This window comes from Podarcis tiliguerta (assembly GCF_965153285.1).
Source record: "Podarcis tiliguerta genome assembly, chromosome: 6".
NCBI lineage: Eukaryota > Metazoa > Chordata > Lepidosauria > Squamata > Lacertidae > Podarcis > Podarcis tiliguerta.
The window spans coordinates 10,169,893-10,182,939 of record NC_139539.1 but is presented as its reverse complement, the minus strand read 5'-3'; the positions used below and the strand labels follow the sequence as shown (position 1 = coordinate 10,182,939).

Sequence of the window (13,047 nt, the reverse complement as noted above, 5' to 3'; positions counted from 1 at the left end):
CTGCATGTTTTCCCCAGAGCTGTAGGGGCCAACTCTCTGGGGCCCTGGGTGCCCGAGCACCCACAAAATTCCCTATGAAGGGGCCGATCACTCACAAATTTCAGTGCCAGGGCCATGCATGCTGCATGGCATCCACGGCACTGGGCACTCATGGTCGCAGGGCCAAGCTAGCCCAGGGCTGAGTCTCAGCATGCAAAATGGGTCCTTAAGCCCTTAACCATGAACTCTGGCTCAGATTAAGTCCTCCGTGCCTCGGAAGGGTTGTGCAAATCTCTGTACGCCAGGTGAGCTGTATCAAAACGTGTGCACATGCATTGTGGCGTGTCTTGCATGCAGTGACAGCTCAGGAAGAAATGGTTCCTGGCTATGCCACCGTCCATGCCCTGCCGCAGGTTGCCTGGAGGGCAGAGGCGGCTGAGGTGTGGCTTAATCAAATGAACACAGAACTGCAAGTTCCAGTTTTGACACACGATCCTTTCGCTGCCCTCGACAAATAAAGGGTGCATTTTTTATTTACAAGCTCCTTAGGCTTGCCAACTGACCAGAAAGAAAGAAAAAAATCCGGAACCAAAATACCAGCCCAGCTAGTTCATTTGCTTTTATCTGAAACTTCCTGTGCAGGCAAAAAAATCTCTGACCACTCCATGGAGACAAACATTTGCTGCTGCGCACATTGGCAAATCATGCTGCTTTATGGGGGCAGCTGGCACAGTCTGGTTTTAAGGTGGGCAAATCTCTGCTCCATCTCTGAAATCACCCCTAATGTTGCAAGGCCCACAGGGCCAGACCCTCCAAGATTTTCCAGGGACAGTCCCAGAATTACAGAAGCTTCCTGGTTTCTGATTTGATCCTGGAGTGTCCCAGTTTTCCTCCCCCCGACTTCCTCCCATGTCTCGCAGAGCAATTAAAAGTGGGGTGGGTGTAGATGCAAAAAACCGGAGTTCTGTTTATATGGAAAATAAAAGCCTTACGCCAAATGAAGGAAATGGAGAAGCCCTTCCAATAATTCTGGAGGAAAAGGTCACCAAACCACTTTAAATTCTTTAATTGCAACATTGCAGTAGCCAGCCATTTCTTAGAAAATGTGGGGAGTTAATTTTTCAATGGAGCTTGCTACCAGGTAACTGGGTGAAGGCTGTGAAGCCTTATACTGGAATCCTAAGCATTTTTACTCAGCACTAAGTCCCACTGTGGGACGTGGGTGGCGCTGTGGGTTAAACCACAGAGCCTAGGACTTGCCAATCAGTAGGTCGGTGGTTTGAATCCCCACAACGGGGTGAGCTCCCGTTGCTCGGTCCCTGCTCCTGCCCACCTAGCAGTTCGAAAACACGCCAAAGTGCAAGTAGATAAATAGGTACCGCTCCGGCGGGAAGGTAAACGGCGTTTCCATGTGTTGCTCTGGTTTGCCAGAAGCGGCTTAGTCATGCTGGCCACATGACCTGGAAGCTGTATGCCGGCTCCCTCGGCCAATAAAGCGAGATGAGCGCTGCAACCCCAGAGTCGGTCACGACTGGACCTAATGGTCAGGGGTCCCTTTACCTTTAAGTGCCACTGAGTTCAATACGATTTACTCCCTGGTTTGTTCCTGATCATTCTCACAGTTTCTATTATTATTATTATTATTATTATTATTATTTCCCTGACAGGGACTTAAGGCAGCTTACAGCTAAAATCTTACTTCATTCCATTTATCTGTGGAAGGCGTTGTACACAATCCTGTAAGGTAGGTTCAGTGGAGAGGTTGCAATTGGCTCAAGGTCTCCCTATTTTCATCTGAGAAATGTTGGAAAGTCTTCAGTGCCCCAGTGGTATGTTATTTTTAAACATGGACTGTGTGAATAGCATAGGGATATTCTGAGCTCTTCCTTATCTTTCTGGCTGTTTTTCGAGGGTTGGGGGAATGGGCAAGTAAGTATTCCACCTAGTGGCTCTCTAGGAGCTATTAATAATGGCTTTCCCCCCTTCTTTTCATTTTGCATGCTTTAATTTGTTCATTATACTTTTATTGGGATGTTACTGCTTGGCACATATGTCTACATTCTATTTTAACTTGACCTGATTTGGAATCCACATGTATAGCACATTATTACTCCTCTTACATAAACCAACTGAGATTTTGTGCAGAAAGGGGAAAAGCAAGATCAAAAAGGACTGTTCTTGCACAAAACACCCAACAGGCTTCAATGTTCACAACCACCTTTAATTGACAATAAGGACATGAATTGTGGAGGAAGAGTAACAGTGGAACAAGACCAGTAATAATGGCTTTTTAAACAGGAAAGTCGCAGGCTTGCCAAAGCAACCTGGCTCTGTGACTATGCAAATGAAGAAGCTACAACCGCAAGTGATTCTGGTTTAGCAGGATCCAGAGCTGAGGCTGAATACATATCAAGGCCCTCTTCCCACTGGGGTATGTGAACCACTTTCACACTGTGCTATCCCAGGGACACTATGGTATAGGTGTGACTCACACGGACAGGACCAGCTTCTTACCTGCCTGGTTGATAATAGGAGACAGAGACCATCCACGTCCCTTGTTCCCTGCAGTGGTTAGAGTCTTGGACTAGGACCTGGGAGACCAGGGTTCAAGCCCATCCTCAGCCGTGAAGCTCAGGGGGTAGAATCATAGAATTGTAGAGTTGGAAGGGACCCTGAGGGTCATCCAGTCCAACCCCCTGCAATGCAGGAAACGAAAGCATCCCTGACAGACGGCCATCCATCCTTTGCTTGAAGACCTCCAAGGAAGGGGAGTCCAAGGTAGTCAAACAGCTCTTATCTCCAGAAAGTTCCCCCCTGATGTTTAGTGTTGAGTGGCCTAGCTCTCTGCCTAACCTACCTCACAGGGTTGTTGTGAGGATGGGAAGGGGGAGACCCGCGTATTGCACATGGAGGACATAAAGAAGAAGAAGAGTTTGGATTTGATATCCCGCTTTATCACTACCCGAAGGAGTCTCAAAGTGGCTAACATTCTCCTTTCCCTTCCTCCCCCACAACAAACACTCTGTGAGGTGAGTGGGGCTGAGAGACTTCAGAAAAGTGTGACTGGCCCAAGGTCACCCAGCAACTGCATGTGGAGGAGCGGAGACGCGAACCCGGTTCATCAGATTACGAGTCTACCGCTCCTAACCACTACACTAAATGCAATAATAAATAAAATGAACACCACAGCAGTGTGGGATCACACCCCGGGGCATCAATGTTTACCCTGCTGGGTTTGTTTTTGTGAACGGGGCAGTAGTGCCTGCCTAGTCTGTAGCTGTTTGAAAGACTTGCACAAATGTAGACACATCCTCCTTCTCAAATTGTCTACAATCTGCATTTCTAGCAAGGCAATCAGAATTATTTGCTGCTTCGAGCTTCCCTAGTGTACTGGAAAACATTCAGCACTCCCTGGCACCAATACAACACATTTTGGCACACTGAGGACTAGTGGCATTTCTGAATGTTGCACAGTTATTATTATTTTTTTAAAAAGATACTGTTACTTGAAAAACAACCCCCCTAATCCTGTGCTAGTTGATACTTCTCATTTTAGCACTACAGCATTACAGTATTTGGAAGCAAGTTTAATTAGCTGCACATGTAACTTTTGATAAATAAATAAGTCCTGCTTGGAGGTCAGGGTTTTTTGAATGTTAATCTTAATCATTTCCCCCCCGTCAATCTTAAATTCAGTTCTTCTGATTAAAAAAGCCCAAAAAACTCTCATGAGAACTCACCAGCATTTTAGTGGGAATTTCTCCCAATAAGACATTTGTGTACGTAGTTTAGACTGATGGACACATTTCTGCAAGCAATTTGCAGTGCCTTTGTATGCTATTTTCATCAATATGTTCATGGCGATGCACATTCCCCCCCCCCCAAGCCGTACATTTTGGCAAACAATGTTTGCAAAATTGGGGTAAGTGCGAAATTCGAAGGGTGGTTGTGTTTCGGTTGCAGGAGGTGAGAATTTGACAGATTCACCTTTAAATGCCAATGGAAAATGAATCTCTCCGCTGCCCAATTCCTATACCTACCGGTGTTTTGTTGGCGCTGACACTATTTGTGAAGAGGACGGGCAAAGGAGGTTAATGGCATGTGGCTTGCTTTGTGCGTTAGCTGCCTCACTGCAGATGGCTAGCTGGCTGCAACACCATCACGGAGGCAGTTGATCCAGGCAGCTTGCACCAAGTAGTCACCCAGCAGGTAGAGCAGAGACTACCGGCCTCATTTCGTGGGTCCCCACCCAGTGCATTTTCTCTTTCTCGGCACTGCCTATAGCGCTAGGGCAACCCTTTTGCCTTAACGATATCCAGGCAGGCAAGATGGAGAGAGAAAGCTGCAGGGCCAGTCTCAAAACCAGAGTAAGCAACAAGAGCCACCGCCTCCTCATCCCAAAAACTCATGCTCACTCACAATGCGGCAGGACCGGTTGCTTCTGAAACCAAGCCCTGATGAAGATGGACAGGGTGGGTCACAGAATCATAGAATGGCAGAGTTGGAAGGGACCAGCCACAAGTCCAATCCCCTGCAATGCAGGAATCTTTCGCCCGATGTGGGGCTCGAACCCACGACCCCAAGAGAATCCTGCTCTACCAACTGAGCTATCATCCAAGGATCTAAACTTGGCGATCAGGTGGTTTCGGCTGGGGAAGGAGGGCGACTGGCCCTAGGTCACCCAGCCAGCTTTGTGGCTGAATGGGGAATTGAACCCTGGTCTCCCAGGTCCTAGTCCAACATTCTAACCACTACACCGCACTGCCTCTGCACCACCTTCCTCAAAACAAAGGGCATGGTTTCACTGTCATGACCATGGCAGCTAAATGGTATAAAGTCGGCCTCTGAAAATGAGTTGCTACTGGGTGTGTGTGTCTTTAGCTCCAGTATGGAGCCTGCGCTTTATGTGTGGATGGTTTGGTTGGCTAGGTAAAAGGTAAAGGTAAAGGGACCCCTGACTATTAGGTCCAGTTGTGGCCGACTCTGGGGTTGTGGAGCTGATCTCGCTCTATAGGCCAAGGGAGCCGGCATACAGCTTCCGTGTCATGTGGCCAGCATGACTAAGCCGCTTCTGGCGAACCAGAGCAGTGCACGGAAATGCCGTTTACCTTCCCGCCGGAGCGGTACCTATTTATCTACTTGCACTTTGGCGTGTTTTTGAACTGCTAGGTGGGCAGGAGCAGGGACCGAGCAATGGGAGCCGTTTACCTTCCCACCAGAGAGGTACCTATTTATCTACTTGCACTGGTATGCTTTCAAACTGTTAGGTGGGCAGGAGCAGGGACCGAGCAACGGGAGCTCACCCCGTCGCGGGGATTCGAACCGCTGACCTTCTGATCGGCAAGCCCTAGGCTCTGTGGTTTAACTCACAGTGCTGCATCCACTAAAAAGGCCCTTGGGTAGCAGATCAGGAAAGAGCCTTGCCTGAATTCTTGGAGAGCTGCTGACTGTCAGTGTAGACAGAACTGGGCTAGATGGACCAGTGGTCTGACTTAGAACCATAGAATAAAGTTGGAAGGGACTCTGAGAGTCATCTAGTCCAACCCTGCGCAATTAAGGAATCTCCCCCCCCCATAATTTTTATTAAATTTTCTAGTTTACATTTTAGAATATTCATTTAAACAACCTTAAAATATCACTGACTTCCCTTCTTCTCTTTCCATGGTTCATTTTACAAGACATAAATCCCTGCATATTTTATATAAACTAAGCCGTTCAGTATTCCATTATTACATCCATCAAAACTTATTTACACTGTTAAATTTATCTTAATGCTGCCGACGTTTTCAAATAAACACAGTTCTCTTCCATATATATCCAAGAAATATCTTCTTTAAACTTACGTTCTTCTTGTTCTCTTATTCTACATGTTAGCAGGACTCCTTTTTTAAAAAAAAACATATTTTTTAAAAAAGCAAAACAAGATTCCTGCCCAGTCATCCCTGGCTGGGCTCGAACCACCAGCCTTCTGGTTAGCAACCAGAGGCGCTGACCCATTGCACCACCTAAGGCAGCTTCAGATGCTTGGCATATCCTGATTGGCTGAAGACTCATGCCCTTCTGCCCATGAATGAAGTTTCAGCTGACTGGGGACGCGGCTATTTCTGCACAGAACGAAATAGGTTGCAAGGAACAGCCTCTCCCGGTATGGATTTGCAACAATCCTGTTCATCACAGCTTTGGTTTACGATATCGAGCACACAGGTTAGCTGACATGCCAAAGTCAGAATTTTAGAGAGAGGTCTTCTCTTCTCTCCATGGAGATGCTAAGAATTGAACCTGAGACCTTCTGCACTCAAAGCAAGGGCCCTACCACTGATCTACAACCTTTCCACATAGGAAGCTGCCTTATATCAAATCAGTCCATTGCTCCGTGTAGTGCAATATGGTCTACAGTGCCAGTGTTTCTCAAACTTGGGTCTCCAGCTGTTGTTGGACTACAACTCCCATCATCCATAGCTAGCAGGACCAGCGGTCAGGGATGATGGGAGTTGTAGTCCAACAAAATCTGGGGACCCAAGTTTGAGAAACACTCGTCTACACTGAATGGCAACACCTGCCCAGGTATCTTTCCCGGCTCTACCTGAAGATACCTGGGGCAGAACCTGGGACCTTTGGAAAGCAAAATATGCATTTCACCAGTGAGCTATAACCCCTCCCATGATTTTTTTTAAAAAAGCAGGTGCTTTGAGTCTGATAAAGGCATCTTCCCCAAGAGCTCAGCACTCAAAAAACCCTTACTCCCCGCCACATGTTAGCTGAGCTACAGAAACTCTGAGATCTAAAAATTAAATCAGAATTGATTTTGACTGAAACAGATTGTTCATGTTAATGCTTGAACACTTTATCCTTTGGGCAGAAAGGGATTTTTTTTTTTTTTTTGGCTATTAGTTGGTTATTTGGTCATCAATGAAGCTCCCAAGTTCAGAGGCCGTATACCTTTGTTGCTGGGACAGAGGAATAATGAGAGGGGGACAGTTGCCTTTGAGCCCTATTGTGGGCTTCTTGGAAGCCTCTGGCTGACTGACAACTCTATGAAAAAGCACGCAAGAGGAGATGGACTCTTGGTTTCATGCAAGGCTCATTCCATCACACCCGTACTTTGCCTCGTTTACAGACACACAGTATAGGATGTGCAATATTGTTTTCAATGCCGACTTCCACTCATTTAAAAGTATGCAGACTTTTGTATCCGTTTCCCAGCAGAATGAGAAAACCAGTAAGCAGTTCGGGGCCAGATTGCCTTAAAAGGGGCAAGATCGCCTTAGCATGATCAGGGAATATCTGTGCTCCAAACATATGCAAGAAATAAGAAAGGAAGAAATCACCTTGCAGGGGCAGATTGACCCACCTAGACCACTATCCTGTTTCCAACGGTGGACAGCCGGACAGATAGGTCATAACATTGTACAAGAACAGATAGACAAAACCAATGAGCAACGTTGGATACTGGCAGATTTCGAATATCTCTCGAACCTCTACAGAACCACTCAGACAAATCTAGCATATATTGACCATCCAAGAAGGTAACGAAACCAAGATTTCATTTTCAAGGGCCTGTGCCTTGTGGAACACACATTAGCCTCAGTTCCTGGATCCGTTTGCATTACATGGGCACAATGCCAGCATCGGTTCTGGGTCCCCCCCCCCCCAAGCCATATGCTATGCTAGCAAGGGAAGTCACTAGATAAAACCATTTCTCAAGTGCAATAGCAAATACTCACATCAGACTGGAGCGTCTCTTCATCAGTCTTCTCTCTCTTTCTCCCCCTCCCCTTCCCACCTTGATACCTGTGACTTTGTCGCTCTATCTAGTCATGATGACAGAGAAACAAAAAGAGAGGTTGTGAACACGGCAGAGATAGGAGAGAGCAATGTGGGTAAATTTGCACAGACAATAAGACACTTTTTTTTTTTTTTTTTGCATTTCGGTCAAACTTGCTGTACAGGTTTGCGTTTCTTTAACCCAGCAGCAGAAAGGAGGTTCACTGGTACTGAAGCTGCTAAACAGGTTCTGCTATAACACAAAGAAGTGGCCACACAGGTTTGCCACCAACTCCACATAGAGATTTGATTGTTTTCCCATAATTACAGCTCGGTCTAGTTGGTCAAAGTCAGTCAATCACAGGAACAAAACAGCTCCCTCCCCCAATAAGGCATCTACTATTAAGATGGGAAATTTTTCGTTTCCTTTTACAGAATTGTAGCTTCCACAGGTGGCGGGTGGGGAACAAACCTCCCCCCCCCAAAACATGCCTAACCACTTGGGTCGGCTCTTAATTTCTCACGTCTCGTCAGCTCGCCTACAAGGGAGGGTCGTTGCGTGTTTAGTTTGACATTTGATCTTCTATTGCTGAGAACAGATTCCATGCTATTGTTCTTTGGGCAGCTACAAATCGGAGGACATTAAAATTCTCAAGCAAACATTTCCTCATTTGGGGAAAGAAAAGGGACTGATGTTGATCATGCTGATTCAGAACGAGGAAAGTTTACTGTGTTCTTGTTTTTTTTTTTAAAAAAAGAACAGTTTGCCTCAACACTTCCAAATTGAATTTGAGTATTGAAAGTTTGCCACATTCTGAAGTGATACCAAACGTGGCTGTGGCAAAAAGGCTTCCAGTTGTCATCGTTTCTGGGCTCCATCTCCCTCCATCTCTCAGGGCTTTTCTTCTTCTCTTATGCAGATCCTGCTGTTTCTGGTGTACCAGGAGCAAGTAGTGACTGCTCCTCTGAGTTTGAATCTGGGCCCCTCAGATGTTGTTGGACTCCAGATCCCATCAGCCCCATCCGGTATGGCCAATGGTCAGTGTTGAGGCTAACTGTACCTCAGCAGCATCTTCCAGGACCACAATCTTCCAACCTCTGATTTAGAGAGTCAGGCTGCATGCACAATATACCTTCAAAGCACATATCAAACACACTATTTCCTTCAAAGAATTAAAGGTAAAGGGACCCCTGACCATTAGGTCCAGTCGTGGACGACTCTGGGGTTGCGGCGCTCATCTCGCTTTATTGGCCGAGGAAGCCGGCGTACAGCTTCCTGTGGCCAGCATGACTAAGCCACTTCTGGCGAACCAGAGCAGTGCACGGAAACGCTGTTTACCTTCCCACTGGAGCGGTACCTATTTATCTACTTGCACTTTGACGTGCTTTTGAACTGCTAGGTTGGCAGGAGCTGGGACCGAGCAATGGGAGCTCACCCCGTTGCGGGGATTCGAACTGCTGACCTTCTGATCGGCAAGCCCTAGGCTCTGTAGTTTAACCCACACAGCCACCCACATCCCCCTCAAAGAATTATGGGCACTGTAATTTGTTTACCCCTCAGCAGCCTTTCTCAACCTGTGGGTCCCCAGATGTTGTTGAACTACAACTCCCATCACCCAGCTAGCAAGGCCAGAGTTTAGGGATGATGAGCGTTGTAGTCCAACAACATCTGGGGACCCACAGGTTGAGAACCGCTGCCTCACAGAGTCACACTTCCCAGCAACCCTTCACAAACTATGGCACCCAAGTTTCTTTGAGGTATATGGTGTGTTTTTAATGTGTTTCAAAGCTACAGCATGCGCTCAGCCTCAAACGCCCACTAAATGGTTTGCTGTAAAACTCCCGATGCCTGTCTTTAAACTTGGGCTGAGCTAGGAAAGGTGATATTCAGCAACGTTAAGATGGAAACGCACCCCTTGCTTTTAATGGTCTTTCATGGGTTGCTACACAAGGAAGGTGTTGTGGTCTAAACCACTAAGCCTCTTGGGCTTGCCATTCAGAAGGTCGGTGGTTTGAATCCCCGCAATGGGGTGAGCTTCCATTGCTCAGTCCCAGCTCCTGCCAACCTAGCAGTTCGAAAGCATGCCAAAAAGTGCAAGTAGATAAATAGGTACCTCTCTGGCAGGAAGGTAAATGGCGTTTATGTGCGCTGCTCTTGTTTCACCAGAAGCAGCTTAGTCATGCTGGCCACAAGACCTGGAAAAACTGTCTGCGGGCAAATGCCGGCTCCCTCGGCCTGTAAAGTGAGATGAATGCCGCAACCCCAGAATTGTCTGCAACTGGGCTTAACTGTCAGGGGTCCTTTACCTTTTTTATTCGATAAGAACTGCCAGGGTATCACTCTAGGCAGGTTTGCTCTCAATGTAAATCAGTCGCAGTTCGCCCTTGGTGATGTCAAAAAGCTGTCAAATCTGACTGTGATGTCATTGCATTTACTACTTGATCCCTGGTTGGCTGGGATCATTAAGGGGAAAGCACCCCTAAAAAGTGTGTGGGGGGGGGATTGGCAGGGGCATAGCAGCATATTCGGGGAAACAATGGGTGTGAACAGATGGGTTATAAAGGCCAGGACTAGCCGCCTGAAAAACAGTTTCTACGCTAATGCAATTCTGGTTCTAAACACAGCATAAGGGGTCTCTGTAGTATAGTGTATTTTAAAATGGAGTTTTAGAGTTTTTAGGGGGTTTTGAATGTTTTATGTAGTTTTGTAGTAGTTTTATGTAGTTTTGTGGTAGTTTTATGTAGTTCTTATGTAGTTTTATATTTCATTGTTCCGCAAGGGACAATGACAATAAAGATATTGTATATTGCATATATCGTATATATCGTATATTGGAGGGTTTTTGAGGAGAGCCAACCGTTTAAGAGGGCATGGAAGCACTACTTTTGCCCTGGAAACCAAAATCAGAAAGCACAGTCCTAATTTAACCACTTCTGAATCTCTTCTAGGAATTTCAGTTGCAACTGAGTGCCTGATTTATAATAAATACTGATGTACCTGTTTGACTTGAAGAGTCAGTGATCAAAGTGGATTTGCATGTTAACTCCCATAATGATCGGCTGTTACTCTGTCCTTGCCTGTTCCCGTCCTCTTTCATCACTGGGTAGAAGAACACACGCTTTCTTAGAACCAGACTTTGGGGATCATCTAGTCCAACCCTCTGAAATGCAGGAATATGCAGCTGTCCCATATGGGGATCAAACCTGCAACCTTAGCATTGTCAGCACTGTGCTCTAGCCAACTGAGCTATCCAAGCTGATTTGGTACCAGAGCTACAAGCTAGGCTTCACTGAGGTGTGGAATTCTGAAATCCACACTTGACAGCTAGATTTTTCTGGCACATTGGAAAAATGTGGATCTTTGGAATAGGCATTTTTTTGAAGGAGAGGGTCTAAAGAAGTAATGTGGACACAGAGAATGGAGGACTGCATGCCCAGAACTCAGAATGAGGTGATGGAGCTTTGAACATCTGATGTTTGCAATAAACTACAAACACTGGTCATCACCTTTACAACTTGATGGTAACTTCCAGAGGTTTCTGTAGCCTGGCCCGACCATGCAATTGTTCATTTCTTGTTTCCACTGTCAATGCTAGACCTACTCAGAGTAGACCCGCTGTCGTTAATGGACTTTGCCAACTTAGTTTCATTAATTTCAGTGTATCTGCTCTGAGTAGAACTAGCACTGGATGTATCTATCTGCCTTTTGAAATTTCACCAGGAGTAGCCCACACCCATTAAACCCCATCATAAGGGCTAGAAACTTGATTGTTATTGTTTTAAAAGAAATCCGAAGCCTGGGCTGGCAAATTTTGTACTTAGTTCCAAACTCTGTGCTTGGACGAAGCTTGCATGAATCCTAAATATAGGTCTAACCGTGAAGGCTCTTTGACATCAAGTGTGCCTGTTGTAGAGCTAACCGTTCACTGTGCTTCTATATATACTTTATGAAACATTGCAGTGGAATCTCCAGCTGATCCTTATGCAACACTCTGATGTAAGGACCTTGGCTTTCACATTTCATTGTGCTCACATCAGCCAGTTCTACAGGATAGCGAGGAACAACTATCCCTCACTGTTACTGCACATAAACCTTATGTAAGCAGTAGATTCGTAAACAGTCAGATAGTCACCTGACTGCTGATGTTCTTCAGGGAGATCTGTCCAAATGGTTAGCAGTCCGGCCTCTGAAGAGTTTCTCAAAAAGGAAATGAACATAGTGAGGGAGAAAAAGTAAAGTTTCTGAGTTTCTAAAGTGTTGGAATCTTTTGGGCAGCCCTCATGGCGGGTCCAAAAATATTGCCAAAATTCTTTGGGGCGATGTTTAGCTGCTCCACTCAGAAACCTGCCCTCCCACAAAGCAATGTTTTTCATTGGGCAAATGGTCTTTTCTGGGGGAGCATTCCCCCTCCCTTCATGTAGCTTTCCTCTGTGCACATTACGTTTTTCAACACCTTTTTTTCTATTCTGCAAGGAAACAGTGAGTCTCATCGTTTTTATACCCATTTTACAGATGAGGCTATTGAGGTGAGGCTACTCACTTATAACCAGTTACTGAAGTCATGGGACGAACATGATTTGTTTTGGGTTTCTTTGTACTCTAATATCTGAGAACATTTTGGACAATCAGATTTATTTTTGTTTGCATGTTTGTTTTTTTGTGGGAACATCATGTTTGAACGTATTGTTGGAAGATTGGGGGGGTGTGGACAGGAGAGAGTTAATGAGGCTGAATTGCCTAGAAGGTCTCCTTTCCAAGGAAAGCTGCCTTTTGTTATATGTTCATTCAAATTCCAAACCACTTTTTATCACTTGTGATCCCAGGGCAATCTACAACACAGATATAAAAAAAAAAATTCAAAACACTAAATATCACTTTTAAGCAGTTAACTTAGAATCATAGAATCATAGAGTTGGAAGAGACCACAAGGGCCATCGAGTCCAACCCCCTGCCAAGCAGGAAACACCATCAGAGCACTCCTGACATATGGTTGTCAAGCCTCTGCTTAAAGACCTCCAAAGAAGGAGACTCCACCACACGCCTTGGCAGCAAATTCCACTGTCGAACAGCTCTTACTGTCAGGAAGTTCTTCCTAATGTTTAGGTGGAATCTTCTTTCTTGTAGTTTGGATCCATTGCTCCGTGTCCGCTTCTCTGGAGCAGCAGAAACAACCTTTCTCCCTCCTCTATATGACATCCTTTTATATATTTGAACATGGCTATCATATCACCCCTTAACCTCCTCTTCTCCAGGTTAACACCCATCAATTAATTTACTGTTCAGCTTTGTCAGGTCAACTTTCC

At 45.7% G+C, this 13,047-nt stretch overlaps 1 protein-coding gene across 1 annotated transcript in view; it reads right to left on the bottom strand.

The window, feature by feature from the left end:
* Positions 1-7,873, bottom strand: part of RBBP8NL (RBBP8 N-terminal like) — a 38,568-nt gene extending 30,695 nt beyond the window's left edge. The window contains exon 1 of the mRNA XM_083447417.1: positions 7,704-7,873. The gene's annotated coding sequence lies outside the window, so the exon portion shown is untranslated. The remainder of the gene's footprint in view (positions 1-7,703) is intronic.
* Between the last annotated feature and the right edge of the window lie 5,174 nt (positions 7,874-13,047).